Source organism: Ips typographus, linkage group LG15 (assembly GCF_016097725.1).
Source record: "Ips typographus isolate SLU linkage group LG15, UJ_Ityp_2.0, whole genome shotgun sequence".
Lineage (NCBI taxonomy): Eukaryota > Metazoa > Arthropoda > Insecta > Coleoptera > Curculionidae > Ips > Ips typographus.
In genome coordinates this window covers 7,095,646-7,120,325 of record NC_138436.1, presented here as the reverse complement: position 1 = coordinate 7,120,325, position 24,680 = coordinate 7,095,646, and the positions used below count along the sequence as shown (strand labels likewise).

The following is a 24,680-nucleotide window of genomic DNA, read 5'->3' as shown; positions in this document are numbered from 1 at the left end:
TACAAATCTATTTGCAGACCTCTACTCGACTACGGACACATACTAAGAGTTAATGCGACCAGCAAAACAAAAAAAACACATACAAACTACTACATATACTCTGTTGGAACAATTCACCTAAAAAAAACGGACTAACTATTAATTTTAACCTTTTCTTTGTAAAACATTATTTATTTATTTTTTTTTAACAAATATTTATGTGGATACATTAAGCTTTGTTTCTGTAACATTGGCAGAAAGACCGGTAGGTCGATAGCCTTTTCCTCGGAAATAGAGATTGTTTGTGTGTGTGTATTATATTAATACTGTGCACCCGAGCACCCACTGTGACGTCACGCGAGGTAGCGTTTCGAGCAAACAGGTTTTGCTGATAGGGCCGCCCTCTTGGATGTCAAGTAAAATTTCCACTTGTCACTTTGCTTTTGTTTATTTGTTTTAGCATGCTGCTCAAATTAATTATATTTTTATGACAAAATCTAACAATTTAATTGGTGAAGATTATACACTAAAATCAAGTAAATGTATATTTTTTGATTGACATAATGGTTACAACAGCTGCTGGCCCAGGTAAGATTACAATGACAATTTCATACCTAACCTATGTAATAAACCATGCTATTGCTGATGCATCATTACTACACATTTTTGTACTAACATTTTTTAAGGGTGGTTCTAGTAACTAATTCGGCTAGTCTTACAGATCTGCAACTGGTATATGCTGCATACATCACTACTTTTCCATGTGGATGAAAAAGCACAACTTTTATGAAGAAAGTGACTACATTTCCCAGGAACTGCAATCAAGTCAAGTTCAAGAAGAAAAATTGTGTGCAATATATCTATCTATCTCTATATAATATAACTATCTACATTAGGTACAACAGTGGATTAAAAAGCAAGTTTTAAGGTGAGTTAACTGTTTTAAAGCTAGATTTGTAGTTCTAATTCCGCAAGAAGTAAGCAGCAAGCAGTAGTAGCCATGTCAATTCATAGTTCGACTTTAGTAAGAAGGAAATAACATAACCCCAAAGTCTTATAAACCAACAAAATTTTATTTATTATCTTGTGGGTTGTCATTTTTAGGCAAAAGCAAAAGAAAGTATTTGTCAAATGATATTCCAAAAATCTATGAATGGGGGTAAAGACCAGTAGTCTATGATGGAAGCAGTAAGGAGCAAAATAAGAAATGAAAATGATTCATTTCTTGCTGCTTACTGCTTGTGGTCAATGGGGCTTGCACTTATTTGTCAAACTATGAATTAGAGTGTTACAAGTATATTATTTATTTTTACTGCAGCTTACTGATTACTTCTTCTTGCGGAACTAGAACTATGAATCCAGCTTAATGATAGTAACATTAACACAAATAAAAAGCAATACGGTGTGACGCTCTTTTGTTGGGGCGCGAATGAAATACCCCCTTTGACACTAGTCTGATTTTATTTGCCTCGGGCGCCACCTGGTTTCAAATAACCGCGGAGCGTAAACCAGGAAAACGCTCCGTCTACCGGGGTAACCTTTAAGACAGTCGAAGAAGGTAAGCGGGCGCTAAGGTTTTGCAAGGCTGACAGGCCCAATGAAACACAAAAGTAAATTTACAAACTCACCGGGTCGTGTTTCCAAATAAAATAAACAGAAATTAACACTCTGAAACACTTAACCAAAATTATGACTACGGACCTACGGTGGTTAACGAACAGTACCAATCGGAAAAAAAAACAAAAGTCGGAACCCTAACGGTATCTTAAGTCCTAAACAGAAACGAAAGCAAGTATAAATATGAGAGAGAGCGTGTAACTTTGTTTAAATGGTCAATTTCAACCTAAAGCGTGTAAGTCGGGACGCGGGTGACAAAGCAGTTAAACGTACCAATAAAAGCGGTCAAATAAAAGGTGTACACGTTAACGGTGTCTACGGCAGCTGTCCTGGCGGTTAAGAATAGGAGAAATCCGGGTGCTAGCTACGGTAAACTAATTACTGGGGAAAAATCCGCCGGGTCATTACGAGTCCACGACGGCTAACTACGGCGTACTAATTACTGGGGAAAAATCCGCCGGGTCATTACGAGTCCACGACGGCTAGCTACGGTGTACTAATTACTGGGGAAAAATCCGCCGGGTCACTACGAGTCCACGACGGCTAGCTACGGTGTACTAATTACTGGGGAAAAATCCGCCGGGTCATTACGAGTCCACGACGGCTAGCTACGGTGTACTAATTACTGGGGAAAAATCCGCCGGGTCATTACGAGTCCACGACGGCTAGCTACGGTGTACTAATTACTGGGGAAAAATCCGCCGGGTCATTACGAGTCCACGACGGCTAACTACGGTGTACTAAATACTGGGGAAAATCAAAAGGAACGGACAGGTATTGCGGTATAGGCCTCGAACAGATGCCGTACCGGTACACGTGGTTGAATGGTACTTACTGCTAGTCGGATCTCGAGTCGGAGCAGGTGGTCTGGTTCGGACGCTGACCGCAGGTGGAAGAGGCCGTTTGCCACGTGCAGGCCAGTTTTATTTCCTGCAATCTCCCACTCACCTACGTACCACGTATGGGGGACCGGAACCGCGCGCACTGCCACACACTGGGTGCCGGCAGGACGCCTTTGCAGGTTAACTGCGGTACTATAGCCGCTGAACATTCGGCCGCGCAAAACTTATTAGCCACGTAATTATCAATTAGCGGTTTTCCGCGACACATCGCTATGACCCGAACGAAAAGTAACCGACGTCCCGATCCTAAACTGACAAGAACGGAGAAAATCGGACTGTGGGAACTTTAACAATTAAATCGATGATTCCGGTTGGTCGATTCAATTAAGAAAACGGTAAAAACCTAGTAACTTCGTTACAACGGTTTTCATTTTACCTTTAACACAATAATCATCATTGTACACTAACACTTTGTTTTTTGGTAGGTTAGAATATGTTCAAAGTCATAAACACATCTATGCTATCTAATTTAACATAACTTGAAAAGTATTTTGCCCGGTTTCAGGGTTGGCAAGTTTTGGACAGCATGGTTTAAACCATTGGTTTTAACTCGGTTAAAACTGCCCTGGTCAAATTTGTTTTGGAAACATTAGTGGTCAAAATGGGTCAAAACCAAAAAGTTCAAAATTAAAAAATAGCTATTTATGTAACCAGTTACGAAAATATCGATTTTGTGTAACGAATGAATGTTTGTAGGGCGAGCGCAGCGAGGTCCTACAATTTGAATGAGTTACACAATAAGACATTTTCGAAACGTGTTGCATACATAATTTTTTCTAATTTTGACCAAAAAGCGGTAAAAACCATCTTTTAAAGTGATTTAACACAAATATTCACTTTTATAGCACCTTGTATAAACAGTGACAACGACATGTTATGATGGATGTCGCCCATATGTTTCTACGGAAATGCATAAAAACAGGGAGTGATGAAATGCACTTTTCATAACTAGTTACATAAAGTGATACTTTATGTAACTAGTTACATAAAGTAAAACATTGTGTCACTCAAATCAGTTTTGAAAAGTGTCACTTTATATGCCATAATTAGAAAAATATATATATGAAATTGTTTTAATTATTTTTTAAGAAATGTTTTACCTCAAAATATACAAACATTTGTACTCAAAATAAAAAAAAAATTATTTTAAACAAAAAGAAACATTTAAACAACAAAAAGCCAACAAATTATAAACCTGCCTATTATACCTACATCCAGTCATCATTGTCTTCCTACCTTTCAAAATTTTTATCTTTTTTTATTTTTAAATTTAACATTCTATACAGGGTGTCCCACGACGAAAGACCTCGATTGATATTGGAAAAAGTATAAATAGGAGAGTTTTGAAAATTTGGTAGGATACTGATGTGGGCATGCCCAATCCAACTAAAATATTTTCAAGATGGTTGCACTTCCGCTTATACCGGAAGTCGATCACAACTTTCTTATTTTAAATAGAACACCCTATATATAATTACATATTTGGATTCCTCACAAAATTCTGACCAACTTTTGTATAGAATGCCCTATGCCTATCTCTAGCCGTTTTCGAAATATTTGATGTTTTTCCAAAAAAGTGACAGTTGCAACGCTCAACATATTTTTGTACTATGTTAAAACCGTATTTCATTTTGCAATGAAACTTTGGGTTATTGTAAATAAAGGATCGTTTTATTAAACTGAGGGTGCGTAATGACTCATTTGTATACAGGGTCGTCAAAAAAAAATCATAAACTTGCCACTAAAAAAAATGAAAAATCTCAAGTTTTTTAAATAGAAACCCACATTTTTTATGACGGAATCATTTTGAGCATTAAAAATTACTATAAGTTTCAATTTACTTGCCTATACCTAAATCCAACCCATTTCGTTTTATTTGAGAATAAACATTTTTTTATTAGGCTGCATGGTTGGGATTAGCTGGTACTCTAGTTAGCCATGCTTTTGACACACGGTGATATTGGAGAACTGCAAAGCATGTTATGTTGAGCGTTGCAACTGTCACTTTTTTGGAAAAACATCAAATATTTCGAAAACGGCTAGAGATAGGAATAAGGCATTGTACACAAAAGTTGGTTAGAAACAAGGATATTAAACAGTACAGGATTGCTCGATCGGCCGATTTTGTTTCCCGGCGGCGAATGAATTCTGACGTCACAGTGGGCCTTCGGGTGCACAATACGCTAAATATTCGCCCGAGATGCTATGTACGAGATCATGTTCGTGAATGATCGACTGCAATCGCGCATCGCGCAAAACAATCGCGCAAACGCGAGAGACCCATGGTGACGTAAAAATCGTCACCGGCCCGAGCCGATACCGGCAAGATTGCGCTTATGGGATTAAGCACTCCTGTACTGTTTACCGTCCTTGGGTTAGAAATTGCAATTTCTACATTTGTATTATTAAGGATTGGTTTTGTTTTAATAGCTTTTATCTTCACAGATCCCGTATTCTTAAAATTTTCAATTATTTGCTTGACAGCTTTTCGTGATGGCTTTGGTTTTTCTGGATAACGAGCGGCAAATACCTCACATGTTCTACTCACAACTTTATCACATTCTCCGTAAATAATAAACAGATTTAAGTAATCTTGGTTTGAATAACGTAACTGCGACGGCATATTTGCAGTTGTCAAAACACTCAAAACTAGTGTTATTAACATGCCCTGCAGGTCTCCAATATCAGCGTGTGTCAAAAGCATGACCAACTAGAACACCACATAATCCCAACCGTGCAGCATAATAAAAAAATGTTTATTCTCAAATAAAACGAAATGGGTTGGATTTAGGTATAGGCAAGTAAATTGAAACTTATAGTAATTTTTAATGCTCAAAATGATTCCGTCATAAAAAATGGGGGTTTCCATTTAAAAAACTTGAGATTTTTCATTTTTTTTTAGTGGCAAGTTTATGATTTTTTTTTGACGACCCTGTATACAAATGAGTCGTTACGCACCCTCAGTATAATAAAACGATCCTTTATTTACAATAACCCAAAGTTTTATTGCAAAACTCTCCTGTTTATACTTTTTCCAATATCAATCGATGTCTTTCGTCGTGGGACACCCTGTATATATCAAATTGTTTTAGTTATTTTTTAAGAAATGTTTTACCTCAAAATATACAAACATTTGTACTCAAAATAAAAAAAAAATTATTTTAAACAAAAAGAAACATTTAAACAACAAAAAGCCAACAAATTATAAACCTGCCTATTATACCTACATCCAGTCATCATTGTTTTCCTACCTTTCAAAATTTTTATCTTGTTTTATTTTTAAATTTAACATTCTACAGGGTGATTCCAAAGTTGGTGCTTTCCTTTCACCTGCGAATAGGGCTTCAAAAAATAAGGTTTTTTTTCCTTTGACGCTTTTTCGAAATATGAACAATAACGAAGATACAGGGTGTCAAAATTTTACTGAAAAAATAATAATTCAATGATTTTGGCCAAACCACTTCAAGTAATTAAACAAAATTTTGTGGGTGTCAGTAGCTACGTGGAAAGGAAATTTTCCAAGAAACAACAATTTTCTTGCGTTTACCAGTGGCGTGCGTATAATTTTTTTAAAACATTTTCAAAAAAAAATATTACCCTACTGGTTTTTTTCAAAATAAAATTTATTATTGAATTCCTTGTTCAATTCTAAAAATAAAACCCCTTTTATTATTTTTTGCTACGATGCACCATTTCCCAGTAGAAAAATAAAAACCGTCTTAATGCGTGCCTAAAATTAAATGCTGTTTTAATTTAAAATGTCAATCTATTAAAAATTAGTTCAAATGCGGCTGAAATCTTTTGTTTTTGTTTATGCCTGTTGATAAGGAATAACCTGTAGTTAGTTAAAATTAAATTTAAGTTATTTTTTATTTTGTTTTTTTTTAGTAAAACTTTGACACCCTGTATCTTCGTTATTGTTCAAATTTCGAAAAACCGTCAAAGGAAAAAAAAACTTATTTTTTGAAGCCCTATTCGTAAGTGAAAGGAAAGCCCCACCTTTGGAATCACCCTGTATATAAAGAAATCAGTTTGTTACATTTTTCTACACCTAATTTATATATTTTTTAATTTTTTATTCTAGGAATACATTTTTTATTTTGGTTTTAACCAGTTTCAACCATTTTGACCGGTTTTAACCAGTTTTGACAACTGCCCTGGTCAAAATCAAAAAAAGTGGTCATTTGCCAGGGATGTGCACCCGGTTTATACTTTTAAATTAAAAAAATTAATTTGATTTTAATTACATGTAATGCTCGGTTTATACCTCCAAATTAAAAAATTAAATTAAATTTTAATTACATGTAAAATTGAATGAACATTATTGTTGTTTATACTTTTCAAGATATGCTAAATTAAATGACATAGATGTGTTTTTGGCTTTGACGTATTTTAGACATATTCTAACCTAAAGAGGGTGAAAAATTCATGAAAAAGTTCAGCTATAAAATAATCATTTGTAAAATTTAAAATAATAACTAATGGATGAAGTTTTCTTTGGCTGTGGTTACCACACTAGTTGGAATTGGTGTATCCTTGACAAAACAATGGAAAAGAAATTGGAGATATGGAGTAAGACCGATAAACAGGGAATGAAGAAAAAAACAAATCAAGTTTCACATTTTATCACAACGAAGGTTTCAAGAATTTGCCCTTAGTTTAAAGTTGGCAAACATGTGGCTTTTAGTTTTTAAATTTAAGTTAAAACTTAACTTAATTTAACATTTAGTTTAATTCGTTAATTTGGAGGTATAAACCGGGTGATAAATTTGTCTTTAATGAACATTTACTTTAATTGTTAATTTGGAGGTATAAACCAGACATTGTCCCCTGTTTATACCTCCAAATTAACAATTAAACTATATTTTCGTTAAAGTCAATTTAATTTTATCAAAGTTAAAGCTACACATTTGTATATGACATGCTGTACTTAAAATTTACACAAAAATAAAACTAATGTTAACTTAAAAGTGAACCAACTTTCACCACTGGGTGAAATTGAGGCTAATTTGTGAACCCTTTATCACTTTTCGTTGTGATAAAATGTGAAACTTTATTTGTTTTTTTTCCTTCAACTTCATTCCTGGTTCAATATTTTTAACTTTACAAATGATTATTTTATAGCTAAACTCTTTCACCCTTTTTAGGTTAAAATATGTCTAGAATACGTCAAAGTCAAAAACACATCTATGTCATTTAATTTAGCATATCTTGAAAAGTATAAACCACAACAATTTTCATTCAATTTTACATGTAATTTAAATTAAAATAAATTTTTTAATTTGAAGGTATAAACCAGGCATTAGTTTTTTTAAATAGAACCTTATATTTTTTAATACATTTGTAGATACTAGGTAGAATTTGAAAAGTTTTATGTTGTCTATACTTCAACCTGAAAGTTTTCCTCAAGGTTTTACTAATTTTGAATTTTTTAAGATATAAGTTTTTACTCTGATATAAAATTGGTTGTATTACCAATTACCATTGTTTGCACAGGGACCACAAATTAGATTTACGCAAATAAATTTGCGTTAGATGCTACAGGGCGTTCAATTTTTTTACAGAGTGTTTCATGATAAATGCGTTATATTTTATGGTTTGATTAAATATAACAAAATAACACTACTTAAACAAAGATGTTTTGCTATGGAGATACATGGTGTCAAAGTTTGCATAAAAAGATCTAAATTTGTTTATTTCTTCAAAAGGGCTGCAGATACCTATGTTCATAAAACTTTGTAGGTGTCAACAACAGAGCACGCTTTGGAATAAAAAAAGATATTTTTCAATTTTGCCAGTGGTATCCAATTGAACGAGTTGGTGAAAATTTTTGTTTTATCAAATATAAAGTTTTATGAAAATAGCTGCAGCCGATTTGAGAATTATAAATAAATTTAGATTTTTGTTATCAAAACTTTAAGACCCTGTACCTCCATAACGAAACCTTTTTGGATCATGGTTTATATAGAAAACTAGGTTTTCCTTTGACGTTTAATCGAACCCTAAAATACAGGGTGTTTCACGATAAATGCGTCATATTTTATGGTTTGATTAAAAGTAAAAAAATACCCTAGTTTGCTAAATAAACCATGGGCAAAAGATGTTCCATTATGGATATACAGAGTGTTAAAGTTTGAATAAAAATCTATTTCTTCAAACCGGTTTCAGATATTTTTATAAAACTTTGTAGGTGTCAACTGTCCACGATAAGGCACGTTTTGCAATAAAAAACATAATTTTTAATTTTGCCAGTAGCGTTCAATCAAATACGTTCCTGAATGTTTTTGCAAAAAAATATGTATACACCACTCTTTTTCCATTAAACGCAAATCAATTTTGAATTCCCCATTCAATTTAGAACAGAAAAGCTATCTAGTAACTTTTCGGTACACCTTTCTGTTTTCCAATAAAAAATTGAAAATCATAAAAATGTACCCATAAAATCAATACTAAATCGTCGACTGTTTATTTTATTAATCAATATCTAAATTTTTATTAATTTAGTTTAAAAAAAAAAATTATTTGATAGGAACAAATAATTTTTCAGTATCTTCCTATTTTTTCATAAAAAAACTGAATAAATCAAAATTTTAATATTGAATAGAGGCGAAATTCGAAGATTTAGTATTAATTGTAAGGGTACTTTTGCAGGATTTTTTATTCGAAAACGAGATGACGTACCAAAAAGTTACTAGATACCTTTTCTGTGTTAAATTGAATAAGAAATTCAGAACTGATTTGCATTTTTTGGAAAAACAGTGGCGTACATATTTTTTTTGCAAAAATGGTCAATAACTTGTTTGATTGGACGCCACTGGCAAATATAAAAAATATATTTTTTAATGGCAAAACGAACTTTATCGTTGACACTTAAAAAGTTTTACGAAAATATCTCTTATTGTTTTAATGAAATAAGTAAATTTTGATTTTTTTACCCAATATCTACATAACGAAACATCTTTGGACCATGGTTTATATAGCAAACTAGAGTTATTTTTTGACCTTTAATCACACCCTAAAATATGACGCATTTACCGTGAAACATCCTGTATAACGCATTTACCATGAAACACCGTGTTGACTAATTCAGCTTAACTAATTTCGACTTTTTTAAATGGAACAGCCTGTGTATTACTTATTTTTCGGATATCTTTTACAATTCAACTTTTGTGAAGTATGTCATATACCTACCTAATTTAAATGTCTGCGATTTATTTATATGTTTTAACTTTTACCTGCATTTTTTGTTATCTTAACTAAACTATAATCTGAAAATTGTCCTTAACAATTCAATTGAACAATAAACATTTTAAATTGTTGTTAATGACATACAAAATTAAAACATTTGTTTTTTATCAATTATACAGGGTTATTCACGTTATTCGACACGGAAAATTGTGACTAAAGTATTCACTTTCAACAAACTTTTGATTCTGGGATGGATATAGACCTATTTTAGGTATCTTTTAAAAATATTTTCAAGATGTACCGGTTGTCCCAAATGCAGAAAAAGTATCAAAGTTATATTTTTTCAAATGGAATACCTAGTATTTTATTTGATTTTCATAATCTACGTTGAAAATAAAAGGTAATGAATGACATTGAGGTTTGGTACGTCTAAACTTTACAGTTTCACAGATATTCGTTATTTTGTAAAAATTTAGAACAAATTTTAATGTTTAATCACTCAACCTCTGATTGATTTTTATCACTCAAAATTGGCTTGGGACCTACTAAATGATCAAGTTTTAGGATCCATGGGTGAGAAATTGTCTAGCTCATACAGGATGTCTCACTTTTCTCCCAATAATTGCAACCTTTAAATTTTAACAACTTGTCAAAATCAAATTGAACACCACCTATGTTATTGTTAAAGTAGATGCAAAATTTAATTATCGATTATTATCGAAAATTATTGAGGTCTCCTATGGCTAACTGTTCGCGTTTTCTTGGAAAGTCAACATTTCTCGAACTCGCACCGATTTTGAGTCATTTTTGATACCCTTGAGAAATGACCAGAGATTAGCGAATTAGCGAAATTTTTAGGAGTATATCCATTAAGATACTTAATAATGTTGCTGAAGGACTCGAAAACGGAGTAGTTGGATGTTTAGTGTTTAGTTTAGTAGTTTGTAGTCGAATTGTCGCCGTTTTAAACATTTTTATGAATTATTTTTGTTTGAATGATTTATTTAATTATTTTTATGAATTACTTCTACAGCAAATTTACAAAGTATTAAGCCACTATTTTATTCTAAGCTTTACTTAGATTAGAATGATAGATATGTAATTCGAAAAGATACCAAGTGATCTTTGAACGATATCAAAAATCAGTCAGTCAGCTGTACTTTAAGAAATGTCGATTTTTCCAAGAAAACGTTAACAATTAGAGGTACGAAAGCTTAATAATTTTCGATAGGTAATTAAATTTGCATATACTGTAACTGTGGTTCCATTTGATTTTGACAAGTTTATACTACTTCAAAATTTTAGTTTTTGATTAAATAATTTTTTTTGAGACCCCCTATATGAGCTAGACAATTTATCTTTTTTGGATCATAAAACTTAATCTGTTATCATCGCCCAAACCAATTTTGGTCAATTAATCTCAAAGGAAGGTTGAATGTTTAAATGTTAATATTTGTTCTACATTTTTACAAATTAAGGAATATCTGAGAAACTGTAAAGTTTAGACCTATCAAACATCAATGAAATTAATTTTTATTTTCAACGTAGATTCTGAAAATAAAGTAATATACCAGGTGTTACATTTGAAAAAACATGACTTTGATACTTTTTCGGCATTTGGGACAACCCGTACATCTTGAAAATATTTTTAAAAGATACCTTCAATAGGTCTATAACTTTTTTGAAAGTGAATAGTTTAGTCACAATCTTCCGTGTCAAATAACGTGAATAACCCTGTATAGGGTGGACCATAAGTAATGGGACAGCATTACTACTACTATTTTGCAGTAGCTGATAGGAGGCGCTATCTGCAACTATTTCAGCTGCTTAAAAGTACTTAAACTTTTTTTTACGCAGCTGAAAAGGATATACGACTTCAAAATATTATTCTAATATGTTTTCTTTTTTAAAAAAAATATACTAGTTTTAGATCTTAAATGTTGACCGTTTTCGAGATATTTAATGTTTTAATATTGCATTGCTAATACGGTTAAATGGTTAAAGGGTAAAGTACATTTCCGTAATTTATACACACCTTAAAAAAACTAATTGGAATATCTTTTAGCTAAATCACACAACAAAAAGACTGCTAAAAATAAATGAAAAATCCTTACGTATTTTCAGTGAATTTGGTGAAACAACTTACTCCACAAACCACTGGAAATTAAAGTATTAACATTAAAAAAAGGTTTCTTTTGGACAACAAGTATTCTACAAAGGCAAAATAAAAACTTACTTTCATAAAATAAATATTTACTAATTTGAAAGTTGCTACATGCAATATCAAAATAGTGGATATCTCAAAAACGGTCAACTTTTAAGCCTTAAAACAAGTATACCTTTTTCAAGTAGAAAACCCTAGTCCTTTAAGCAGATGAAAAAGCTGCAGGTAGCGCCCCCTATCAGCTACTGCAAATAGATGAAACCATCATATTTACCGGCTGTCAAAACCCCCTTATACACATTTTCAGTAATTTATATCAAAATACCTAGATAATATGATAAAAAAACAAGAATAAAATTTCAACTTTCACACCCTGTATCTTTCGTAATATTAACTTTCGGTATAGGACAATTTAGCTAAATCGTATTATTTTGATGTCTGGAATATGCTGTAACTCTACCAACGGTTGACAACACCTGCATTTTTATTTTGTCGTAAGCTACTTATAAACTTAAATTAAACTAAACTTAAATTTAAATCGAAGGTAAAAATTAAAAACCATAAATAAATTGCAATCTACTCAAATTAGGTACATGACATACGTAAAACCTATCAGACAAAATAAATAATGTACCTTAATCAAAATATATTTTAAAAAATTGAACGTCCTGTAGCATCTAATGCAATTATTATACGATTTATTTGCATAAATCATTTTTGTCGTTCCTGTAGAACGTTCGTACCAAATATGAGTATTCTACTTTTAGAAACAATGGCAATACAGTCAATTTTACATCATAGTAAAAAGTAATATTTGTATAGAAAAATTAAAAATTAAATAATCTGACATTATTAACAAAAAAGTTTTAAATTGTTATGAAGAATTTAATAGTTATTTAACGAACGAGTGTATTAATGAAAGCGATTAATAATCGAAATGGTTTAACGCAGTGAACGCGTTACTAAAATTGAGATTATTAATCGCTTATTAATATAAAAGTTGGTTACAACATTTTTCCGTCAACTGTAGTTTATAATAAAGGTTTATAATCCTACAAAGTTTTGAAAAAACTGTTCTGTCAGTAATGGTGGATGAACTAAAGAATGTGTGTTTATTTCTCTTTGTTTCATACAAATAAAAAAGGATAGAACTATACTATGAGCGTATTTGATTGCCTGATAAGATCATGCATTAAAGTAAAACAATTGAAAAATCATGCATTAATGGAACTCAATATTGAACGATTTTGCATTCGTTATCGTCCATCAAAAAAGGCTGTCAATACATGGTCGACGGAAAAAATGTAAAAAAAAAGTATATTTAAAAAAATGTTTTCTGTCATGTCTTTAAGAACCTGTATATCCAAAAGTAATTTTAACCTATAAATATCAATATTCTCTAAAACTTTTGTATTTAACATTATTTTTCTATTATATCCAAAAGTAATTTTAAACTAAGAACCTGTATATCCAAAAGTAATTTTAAACTATAAATATCAATATTCTCTAAAACTTTTGTATTTAACATATACGAGTGAGACCACAAACGTCAAATCAAACGAGATAATGAACTTTATCATTGAATCACCTGTACAGGGTGTCAGGATTTAGAGTGTTTTGACAGGAAAACCCCATTTACTAGCTAGATACGGTGTTATGGCAAAAACCGTATTTCGATATCTTGTCAGATTGCGGCGCTAGAGGCCGTTTTTCGAATTTCGCCCATTTTAAAAACTTTACCCAACTTTTTTCTTTATTAAAATATCGGAGTGAAACACAAACATTTTTAAGGCACTTTTTCGATCTGATTTCAGTTTCGTGTTTAGTTTTTAGCTACTGCGTTCAGTTTTCTCAAGAATTGACATAACTTTCTTCTTTTAAATAGAATTCATAATCAAATATAATTTTAAAAAATGTCTATTTTTAATATAATATGTAAGATTCAGGGTGATTCACGCTGATGGTATATTAGAAGTATCTAGAGAACGACTTAATATTTTTCGTTTAAATTTGGAGTGTAGCCTATCCAAACTCTCTATGTAAAATATTTTGGACTTTGCAGTGTTGCCATATCAGTCGGAAAGAACACCAACTTTTGATTTGCTTGAGTATCTCATAAAAAGGTTGGTGCAAGTGGGTATGCTCGATTTACACATATTACCTTTAAAATTTTACATTTATTGTAATGTAATTTTGCAATGCGGAAAAGTAACTTTACCGCATCCGGTGTGGAAAAGTACTCCTTCCCGCACTCAAATAAGTGTGTAAAAGTGCATTTACCGCACCTGAGTAGGAAAGGTTTTTTTCATTATTCTTACTAGCCTGAAAACTATCTATTTTTTGGTGGATTCGTTTAAAAAATGTACCTTTTCCGTGAGGACGCTGGAAAGTGCCAATTTCCCGTGCCCTGTTTTTAACTGGTGGGTTTTCTCGTGCGCTGACAAATACGTGTTTTGCATAAATTTTTTTTTTTTAAAGTCAGTGAATTTCTAACATTATACGTTAAGTTGTGTGCTAGATTACCATTCAATGTATTGTCACGTTTAAGTTGTAAAGCCCTTTTGGCCCAACAAGTTAAACGAGACGTGCGTTTATTACTTTAATAAACGCCTTTACCGATATCTTGTTTCAGAGGTAGAATCAAACCACTTGGTAGAAAAATATAATTTAATAACTAAATAACAGTTAAAACTAATTGACAAAATGGTTGGTTTATCATCTTACTGAATCGGAATAAAACCTTCAACATAATTCCCAAAAGTAGCACTTTAAACAATACCTTTTACATGCACAAAATATTACAATAATAAATCTATACTTACATTTGTTAAACAATTATGAGGGCAGCTTTCTGGAGGGTTTGACACTCGCGATTTATTATAATTTAAGATATGGTTTACTATTTAATTAATTTGTAAACCCGGTGCGGGTTGCAGAATTCAGGACGACTACATTCTGTGGCGTGAGCGGAGTCTTCTGGCTAGGTACTGCCTTCTCCGACGTGGTGCACAGCAAAACTGGACTGACTGGAATGAACCCCTCTCTAGGGTACAACTTCCTTCTTATAGCATTCCAAACACTGGTTCCACCAATCAAAAACTCCCAGACCAGGTCTCCTCTAGCCGACAACTCGTAACGACCTTTCGACCCTCGGTACCTGGAAATATTTCGCATATTTCGCAACTCTTTCGCGTCCGGTCACACTCCGGTGCATAGTCTAGCTATTGCATCATAGGTGCAGTTGCACTCTGACCGCATACCACAATTTCAATGTTTCCGCTCAAGTAATATAAATTCCACATTTTTTAATGTTTCCGATTAAGTGAAATAAATTTGATTTATTTCCTTCCTTAAAACACATTGACATTTCTTATATTCTCGTGGTAATATTATTTTTTTTGTTTCAGATATTCTCCCGGTGAAGCGAGAAGCAAAAAAAAAGTCATCCAGGTCAATCTTGGAATTTTTTTTTAAATTTAATAATAAACTCAGAATTGGGGCGCGGGTGGTGTGTAGTTTTATTTACGGATTCGATTTGCTGTTATGCCATATGCAGCATAGTTCTATCCACAATATCTGGCCGAATAATTTTCCTTTAATTTCCAACTAAATGCTGATGTATTAGAAATATTGTCATTCCTTTAAATGTCAATCTATGCATGGCGAACTGAGTAACTGTGCAGAAGTTGACATTGGGAGTGAACAAGGACCAGCAATCCGTCATTCATATCTATCTAACGTACAATTTATTTTCCAACTGATTAACATCCTACAGCAAATTTAACTTGTTGTGTCTGCTCAGCTCCTATTTATATCGAAGAATTAATGCTAATCACGTGTGTTTTCTAAGAACTATCCATAATGCCCAAACGGCATTTGGACCTCGAGCCAACGTTCGATTACCCGACGCAACGTCAGGTACCGACGTTGGGGAGACGGCATTTCTACTCGTATTTGCACTATTTTGGGGAATACAAATTTGAGTCGATTGCACGTCGGGTCACCACTAATACGGTACATTAACCCTTTCAGTCATGACCCTTCTGAAAACATTTTGAAAAAAGTTGTCGTTTTGAGGTAAAAATATTAATTTTTTTATGATTTTTCGTAAATTAGTCTAATTAGTTTCCTACGGCCGTGACGTCATGTCGTCGACGGACAATATGTCTAAGTAGAAAATTCATATACATATACGTTGAAGACATTTTATTTATTAAAACTCTTATTTGTTATGAAACTTATATTATATAAAAACCCTTAAAGCAGCACAAATGTACTTCACATTTTACACAATAAACATGTGTTTTTGAATAACAGCCTGGCAACTTGCACCGTTTCTAGAATTCAAATATCGGATAAAAAGTTGGTCATTCTATTTAAAAAAACTTAAGTTTGGTTCGTTACTCAAATTTGGGACACCCTGTAAAAATAAGCATTTGTTTACATGTACTTGCAACATTTAAAGTAAATGCTTTAAATCTACTGTGAGTACCTATATTTCTGGAAGCATTTACTTCAAGTTTTGCAAGTCTGTATCAGAAAATGTTTGTTTTTCTTCTACATGCTCTAAGCGAATTTTTTGAAATTTTGCAAAGAAGGATAGGGGAGTATGGGGCAGGTTTGGACACTTAACAGAAACCTGCTATAAATTTTGTAATCATGTAGTTTAATTTACCAAACTACAGTTAACATGAAATTTGATATATTTGCTACCAAACGACAATATTTTAAGTTTGTAAAAAAGCGAGAACTGTCCGTACCTGCCCCACTATGGGGTACGTTCGGACAATTGAGGGGGCAGTTTCGGACATCATTTATTGTACATTGTAATTAAAGAAATTAACATCAAATCTAAACTGTGAGGCTTGTCTTGACGTCCCTGCACTCGGAATGGGTGTTGGAAGTTTAGCAACAATGTCAGATCTTGATACTAGTGCTGTGTCTGTTATTGCTGGAAATGTAAACCCGTTATGTTTGCTTTTCCTTAAAAAGTTATATAGTTATATAGTATTGCATATTCCTGTTCGTCACAAGTCTCCGTCACCTGGCCTATATAATATAACACTCTCTTTTTGGTAGAAAATTTAATCAAAAGAAAATCGTTTACTCTAATGGGTGTGTCCTCTAGAAGAGATTCTAAATCATTGTCTCTCTCAAAATCTTCATTGCAATCAGAGTCTGATAACCCATCACCTTTTTTTCTTTTTATTATATTTTTGGGCAACTCTATATCTGATTCGGATGACGAGGTTTCTGCTAATAGTTTCCTTTTTGTCAGTTTCTTCTTGTTCCTTGGTTTACTCTTCTTATTCAATGTTGCTTCTTGGCAATCAGGTTTCGGCACTGGTTTGAGTTTTTCAAGATTTCGTTTTGCATTTTGAGTGTCTTTTTCGGGTGTGCTCGTATATATCCTTGATTTTCCACTTTTTCGAGTGCGATTGATTTTTCTAGGGCCTGCATGTGGATACGGTCTAATATCTGATGGTTTCAACGTGACCACAGAAATAATATTAACTTTTCTTTTAGTCGCCTTTTCAATAAGTTCGTCTAATATACTTTGAACTATTAAGCTGGCTTCATCATCTACAGAGCATATTGGATCGGGTAATTCATTATCAGGTTCGACATGATTGTTAGAAAAGTCCTGTAAGAACAAATTGTCACTCACAGAAGATGGTAAGAAGTCGTCAGCTGTATACACTAAACTATTGATGGGCCATATCCCAGTGCTTGAAAAACTGTTGACTATATTGTTTATTGAAAAACTTTGTAGATATGGATCCGCGCTAAGTTTGGCTATTTCATAAATGGTGATAGGCTTTCCAGGGTTGTTTAAAATGTAATCATTAAACGACTTTTTAATTCTTGATTTAAATGGTCCAAAAATTGCTATATCAAGCGGCTGCATCTGATGGGTGCAATGGGGTGGAAAAGAAAGTAGCACAATTCCATTTGCCCGGGAATACAAAATCGCTTCTAAAGAAATGTGGGTTTCATGGTTGTCCATAATTATCAGAATTTTATTTTCTGTTTTGCAACTAGTATATTTCTGGATATGTTGCAATACTTTAACAAATATATTAGCAGTCATCCATCCAGACTGACCTGAAAAACCAATTGCTCCCGTTACAGCCCCATACATAAACTGCTCCTTCATTCTAATTTTGGGGAAAATGTATACCGGAGGGGTGGTATTGCCAGAAGCCGATATTATTCCACACATTGTGACTAAACTACCTCTTTCTGCTGATACCGACTGACCTACACCTTTTGATCCCTTTTCCGCAATAACTTTGGGAGCTTGAACTACTGTCAGAATCCCAGTTTCATCGATATTATAAATATTATTTGGCTGAAAATGATATCTTGACTGAACTTCTGAGTAATTATTAAAAAATAAGTCAACGTTTGCTTGATTAAAGGCTGAAGCTCTAGCCATGCCGGTATTCTCAGGTTTTCTGTGGGACAGAGTGCAATGTCGCCGCATTTCATTTTTATTCCAAGATAGAGGATAATTCTTGCCTAAACGTACGGCATACTGAAAGGCCAGCTTTCGGGTACCTTCATATGTGAGGCCATAAAATATTTTTGAAGACCGCTTTAGATAATTCTCCAACTCTTTTTCTTCATTTGTAGAAAAAACTTGCCTTGTAGCAAATTTATTCCTATTGTTTTCTTCACTTTCGTTGCCTGAATCATTACCTCTTTGCAGTGTAAGTTTCTTTCTCTTCTTAACCCTATCGTAAAGTGTATAAAGTGTATAGTATAGTAAAAAGTGTATATTTTTTAAATACATTTATTTGTTTTATTCTATTTATTCTTTATTTATTAATACATGTATTTCTGAGACACCCTGTATTTTTATATTTTATTAGGAAAATAAGTGTGTTTGTGTGATTTCATACAATTTTTTATTGAACAAATAGTTTTATAAAATGATGAGTCAATAGAGCCACATTATGTGCCTGATTTTATGTACAATTGTAACTGGATTATATACATTTAAAAATAAAACAAAAACCCACGATGTTTTCAATTTGTCAATGACGTTGAGAATTACTTTATTTTACTAGTACTATTAGGTCTACTAGTTTTTATTAGGTTAGGTTAGGTATTATTGTAACTCGTATTGGGTGTTTTAATTGTAAAGTAGGCGTCGTGACATAAGATGACAATGTAATAGAAAAGTTTGACCCTTACACTTTGACTCTTGCCATATACGCCCCACAAAAAAGACGCCAACAGTGACAATTATACCTTCACTAAAACTGATGTTTGAAAATAATAATTAAATTTATAAAGATTTGTGTAAAAGTATAAACCTGTTTTCGTTTTAATTATGTTACTTTATTTGCAAATAAGTACACAGAACGTTAAAGATATATATTTTTCGCGTTTCTATCTATATATAAATAATTGATCAATATTACATGAAAAACATTCTTATCAGTGATACTTTGAAGTCGAGCGCAAATGGGCTACTCTCTCCCCTACACCCTTTCTAATCCTATCCACCGATTTGTTAAAGTCGAACGCAAAAGGGCTCCTCTCTCCTCTACACCCTTTCTAATCCCATCCACCGATTTGTCGGTCAAGTCGAACGCAAAAAAACGGTTTACGGCTTGAAATTTTGACAGAGTTTGCAAATAAAATTTTCCGGTTCAGTAAATAAAGAATCGTAATCATAAATGCAATTTTCATTCCACCAGCGGTTACACATTTCACACAATAAAGATTTTGAATTAGACTCATTTGTATCATTGCCGCATTTTAGGCATAACTCTTTCATATTTCCTGCAGAATTAATAATAAAATTTTGAATTTCGAGTCTATATATATTTGCATCAAAAATGTTTGAATTTATACTTTCTTGTGATAAATAACATTTACTTATATACAACTACTTATTATGTATATGAGAAATACTCCACAATTATACGAATCTTTTTGCTGAGGAACTGCAATGCGCTCTAAAACGTATTTTGTTGGTTTCTTATGTGAAGGAAATTTTTTATTAAATATCTGTATAAAGTGCTCTAATTCATTTTTTTTCTCAATTTTTTCTTTGAAGTTACTAGGGTTTTCTGCCGAATTTAAATAATGAAATGTCCCTTTTTGAAAATTTACGTACACCAAAGTCCAGTGCTGGCCTCTCTGGTTTATAGGAATTAAAATTTTTGTGGCTTTTTCTAATAATGCCAAGTTTGCATCTTTTGCTTTGGGTATAATACCTTCGGAGTTCTGCTGAGGAAATATAGCCGTTCTTTCGTACCAAGATAGCACAGTAATGTTTGAATTTTATATTGTTCCAAAACTAAGTCTATAGCAATATTATCCAGCCAGTATGTCAGTATTCATCTCGTCCGATTGAGGTATTTTTAAAGTTGAAAAACTTTCGTAGTTAATAAAATTGATGCCTAAAAACCTGCTACTTTGAAACTTGCTCACTACAAAATTAATATTGATGTTTTGCTGATAATATCTAATGTTATTTACAAGCCCATTACATAAAAATTTTAAATTTGTAAAATCGTTTAATTCGCTGAAATCTTTTTGCTTAAGATAAATTTTACTGTTAGCTGCCTTATAATACGAACCAATCTTCTTTATTTTTTTAGACCAACTTTCTATATGTTCCTTTCGTTTTCTTTTATTTACCCCGCACGATTTTCTACTAATCTGAAATTGTACCGTCCGATGTGTAGCCAAAACATACTCCCGTACTTTCCTACAAAACCTTGAAGGTTTTTGTCGCAGTTGTTTCTGAAGGATTTCATTTTTTAAGTAATTAAAATAATTTTCTATTGGCGCATTCGACATTCGCGGTTTTACTATAATTGCCGTCCACAAAGGCAAATAAGTACCTAACGTATCTTTTTAATAGAATATTTAAAAAAATCGGATTATAATATTTATTCAGATTATTAACGCCATCGTTACATATAGTTTTTGAAATACCCTCTCTAATTGAGGAAAAGTTCAAAAAGAACTTCGATTTTCTATAGAAATTATCTCTTTGATCAAAAATTGTTGGTTTTTTCGGCTTCGTCTGAATAAATTTCATCCTTTAGATGTACGTGTTCTAATATACATTTTTCTGCGTTTTCCACTGATAAGCAGTTAAATTTCGAGTCAAGCAAAATGGTGAGGTATTCAAAAAACATTTCTAACTCATGAATGTTGCTCATGGTGGTCATTGAGGTTAAAGTTTCTTTGAGTAAATTCCTAACATTTTTTTCTTTAAAATGTTCATTTACTAATGATGAAAAAATTTTCATCATATGGGCGCAACACAACTGTATTGGAGTAATATTGCTCTTAATAGAAATATTTTTGTAACTTAATTCATAACAATAGTTAATGTACACTAAGAGTGTCTGTTCATTAAACGAATTACATACGGCATGTATTTCCGCAAGAGAAAAATCTGTTGAAAAATTGGCCAACTATTTTTAAATTTAAGCCAATAACTTTTAAATTTTAATAACCAGTTACCTATTGAATTGGTATCATGAGTGGACGAGATTAATTCGATCACTGGACATACGCATCTGTTACCCAACTTGGCCGATCCGATTTGAATAACACCGGCGTAGTATAATATGCGCTTCTCGGTTTCGAACCCTTCAAATATAGATGGCTGTCTTACTACAGTTCCAGTGGCGTCAAGAAATAAAACTGTTTTCTTATTTTCTGATTTTTTCATTTCGTGAATTATCATTTCATTTTGTTCCTTGCTAAATATGTATACAGTTAGTGGTTCGCCAGTAAACTGTATATACTCTCTATGTACTCTACCTAGCAGATGAATGTCTATTTTATCGTCATCGTCCTGGTCTTTCCTTCCTTTAAATTCCGATTTTATATTTTTATAAACACTATCAGATTTTATTCCTTGCAGATTTTTTGATTCTAATAATGTTGTATCCGCAACAAGCACGTTTCGCATTCTTATCTGAACCATATTTTTATCAGAATACAGTTTTCCAACTAAATTTCTTTCAACTCCTCTTACTTGTCGCGTTAAGTTATCCGTGTGTGAGAAATTAAACGAAAAACTATATACCTTAAATTCGTATAAACCGGTCACTGTAGGGTTAATTAAATTGCAAACTACTTTAAATGTTTTACAAGAGTAATGCCCGCAATACCCGTAAACTTTAATCGATTTTAAATTAATTCGATAAGATTTACTATAAAAATGACACGTGCTATTGACTTCTTTTATTTTTTTCTTTAGAAAATACACATAAACACCTTCTTGAAATTTTAACTGCCCCGTTGCATCACAAATAAATGTCATTTCTTCGAGGTCGCATTTGGAAACAAAAAAACTCCCTTCAAATATAGGACAATTAAAAGAAAATTTTCGAGAACTGTTTAAACTTTCATTTGAAGGATTAAAAATATTTTTTGTATTTTGAGGTAAAATTTTGACAGAATTTGAATTTTTCCGTTGTACGTTAAAGAATGTTTTTTCCGCATATTGCGGCACGTCAATTTCGTCATCCGTGAGATAATTATTTTCATGTCTCTTTTGCGCAAAAAATGGTACCCTTTTCAACAATTTCCGATTTTTCTACAATTTCTGTTCCCGTAATAGTGCTTGAAAAAGTTTCTTCGTGCAATATAAAAAAGAACCTGATTTTCCCTGAATTTTTAAGCAAAACCCGTTTAACATTTCTACGATATTCGTACGTGTCCGCCCCGTAAGTATTAATAGCGGCTTGTCGCATTATTTCAGAATCTAATGACAAGTTGCATGAATTTTGTTCTTATTAATGCAACTTCTGTTTTTAAAAAACTTTTATTTAATAAAAACGAACGAAATTACATTTGAACGTTAACCAAGCGAGATATCTTAATGACTAATTACATGCACAAATGCTGCTGTATAAATAGGAAAATAAATGCTGACTTAACAAAGCTAGTCTGAGGATGTCTATTTAGTATTAGATCATCAGAAATGGCCATATAACTCCTCCCTCACTAAGACTGAGAAAATCGGGGTACATTTTCGAGGGTTTCTAGTTGTATGTCCACTTTTACATTGTCCTTATTTTTCCTATAGTAAAAGTAAATTACAATACCAATAATGATTAAGATAATAACTAATATTAATATAATTGATACGCTAGAGCTAACAACGTCGAATTTCTTAAGATGATGTACAGTTAATTGTTTTGCTCTTTCTAAGTCTTCATGAATCTTATCTAGATTATTTTCCGTTAATTGTAAAGGTTCAATTTCTTGTACCAATTTTTCATCAATAACGATGGTTGGCAATTTTAATCGTGAACTGATGATTTCTGGATTTTGAGATTCATAAATTTTATCTTTTATTTTTGTTGAACATTCTGATGGTAAAATTAATGATGGTTGATTTATAATTTCAATCGATTTTTGATTTGGACATTGAAATTGAATGTTCTCACTTTGAGTTGGTATTATTATAATAAAATTATCCTCTAATTGAGTGACTGAAGTTTTCTTGAAATTTATTGGAACCATTGGACAATGATTTGTTAGATTTATTGATTTCATTACACAAGGTTCGTTTGAGTTTAAAACTTCCTCTAAACAAAGAGATATTTTCTCAATTTTTGGACATTTTTCCTTTAAATTATAGAAATCATTTGAAGATTTTAATAGGTATGGATTGGTAAGGGTTATTATTTGATTATTGATTGGGATCGGATAAACTCGATATAATGTGTAGGGTTTACCGGATATCAACGGAATCGCAATGTAGAAAATGATTAGGTCATTTTTTATAGTTACGTCCGTGTGAGCTGTCTCGTAGTATTTGATTAGGTTGTCAAAAGGAATTCGAGTTTCTGGTTTCAATTTATGAATTACCGCTCGTAATTCTTTGTATTTTAAGATGCTATGATGTAGTACGTTAATTTCTGCAAAATTGATAGCAGTTTGCACATTGTTGCGAATTTCATTGAGGATGTGAATATTGTTTTCCAAGTTATCTAGTAATATGACTAAGTAGATAGTCGTTGACGTAGACTGAGTCATTTGTGTTAAGTCGTTCACACGGTCTTGCAGTTTTTGCTGATTTGACTTTATGTTAGACAGCTGAGTATCAACGTATTTTGTTAGTTGCTTAACAATGGTTTGAGTTGAGGAAATATCATCATGCAAAGTATTTTGATTTTCCTGGATGATTTTAATGTAATTGTCATAACGTTCGCCATCATCCGCATCTAATGTTCCATATAAGTATTTTTGTGCTTTTCCCAGAAAATTGAATAGTCCTCTTTTAGTTCTACGTTTTGTCTTGTAATGAGTGATAAAGTCTTTGATTGAATATACTTGATTTAGTAAATCACTAATTCTAGTAACTAAAAGATTGTACATAGGTTTTTGTACTTTATCAATTGTTTGATTAACTTAGAGAGCATTAACTCTAAAGCAAAAGAGTTTTTTCAGTTAATATTAAACTTTGCCTTATATTAGTTAAGTTTATATGATAATAAACATGATGGTAGTTGGTTATTATGTAACTTGGTCCTTCCTGTACGGGCAGTAGGGGGTTTGAAATTTCTTCAATTTTATACTGAGCGTTGACCAGTAATGGTAGTAGAATTAGCACTATCTTCATCTGAAATTTACAATCGTCTTTTAATGTCTTTAGGATGTCTTTGATTTTTAAACTTAGTCAATTTATATTTAGGTTTTAGATTTTTTGTTCTAGTAAAAGGAGTTGACATTAGTTGTTCTGTAAGTTCAGGTATCTCGGGGTCATTTTCGCGTTTTTCATTTAATTTTGACAAAACGTTGGCTTTTTTAGCGCTTAATTTTAAGTTTATTTTAGTATT

At 32.2% G+C, this 24,680-nt stretch overlaps 2 long non-coding RNA genes across 2 annotated transcripts in view; one reads left to right on the top strand and one right to left on the bottom strand.

Annotated features, from left to right (window-relative positions):
* The window catches only part of LOC145738452 (uncharacterized), a 165,479-nt gene that overhangs the window by 12,441 nt on the left and 128,358 nt on the right, over window positions 1–24,680 (bottom strand). The gene's annotated exons all lie outside the window — the stretch shown is intronic.
* The window catches only part of LOC145738457 (uncharacterized), a 404,307-nt gene that overhangs the window by 259,663 nt on the left and 119,964 nt on the right, over window positions 1–24,680 (top strand). The window contains exon 2 of the long non-coding RNA XR_014180758.1: window positions 4,571–5,085. This is a non-coding gene — a long non-coding RNA (uncharacterized LOC145738457). The remainder of the gene's footprint in view (window positions 1–4,570; window positions 5,086–24,680) is intronic.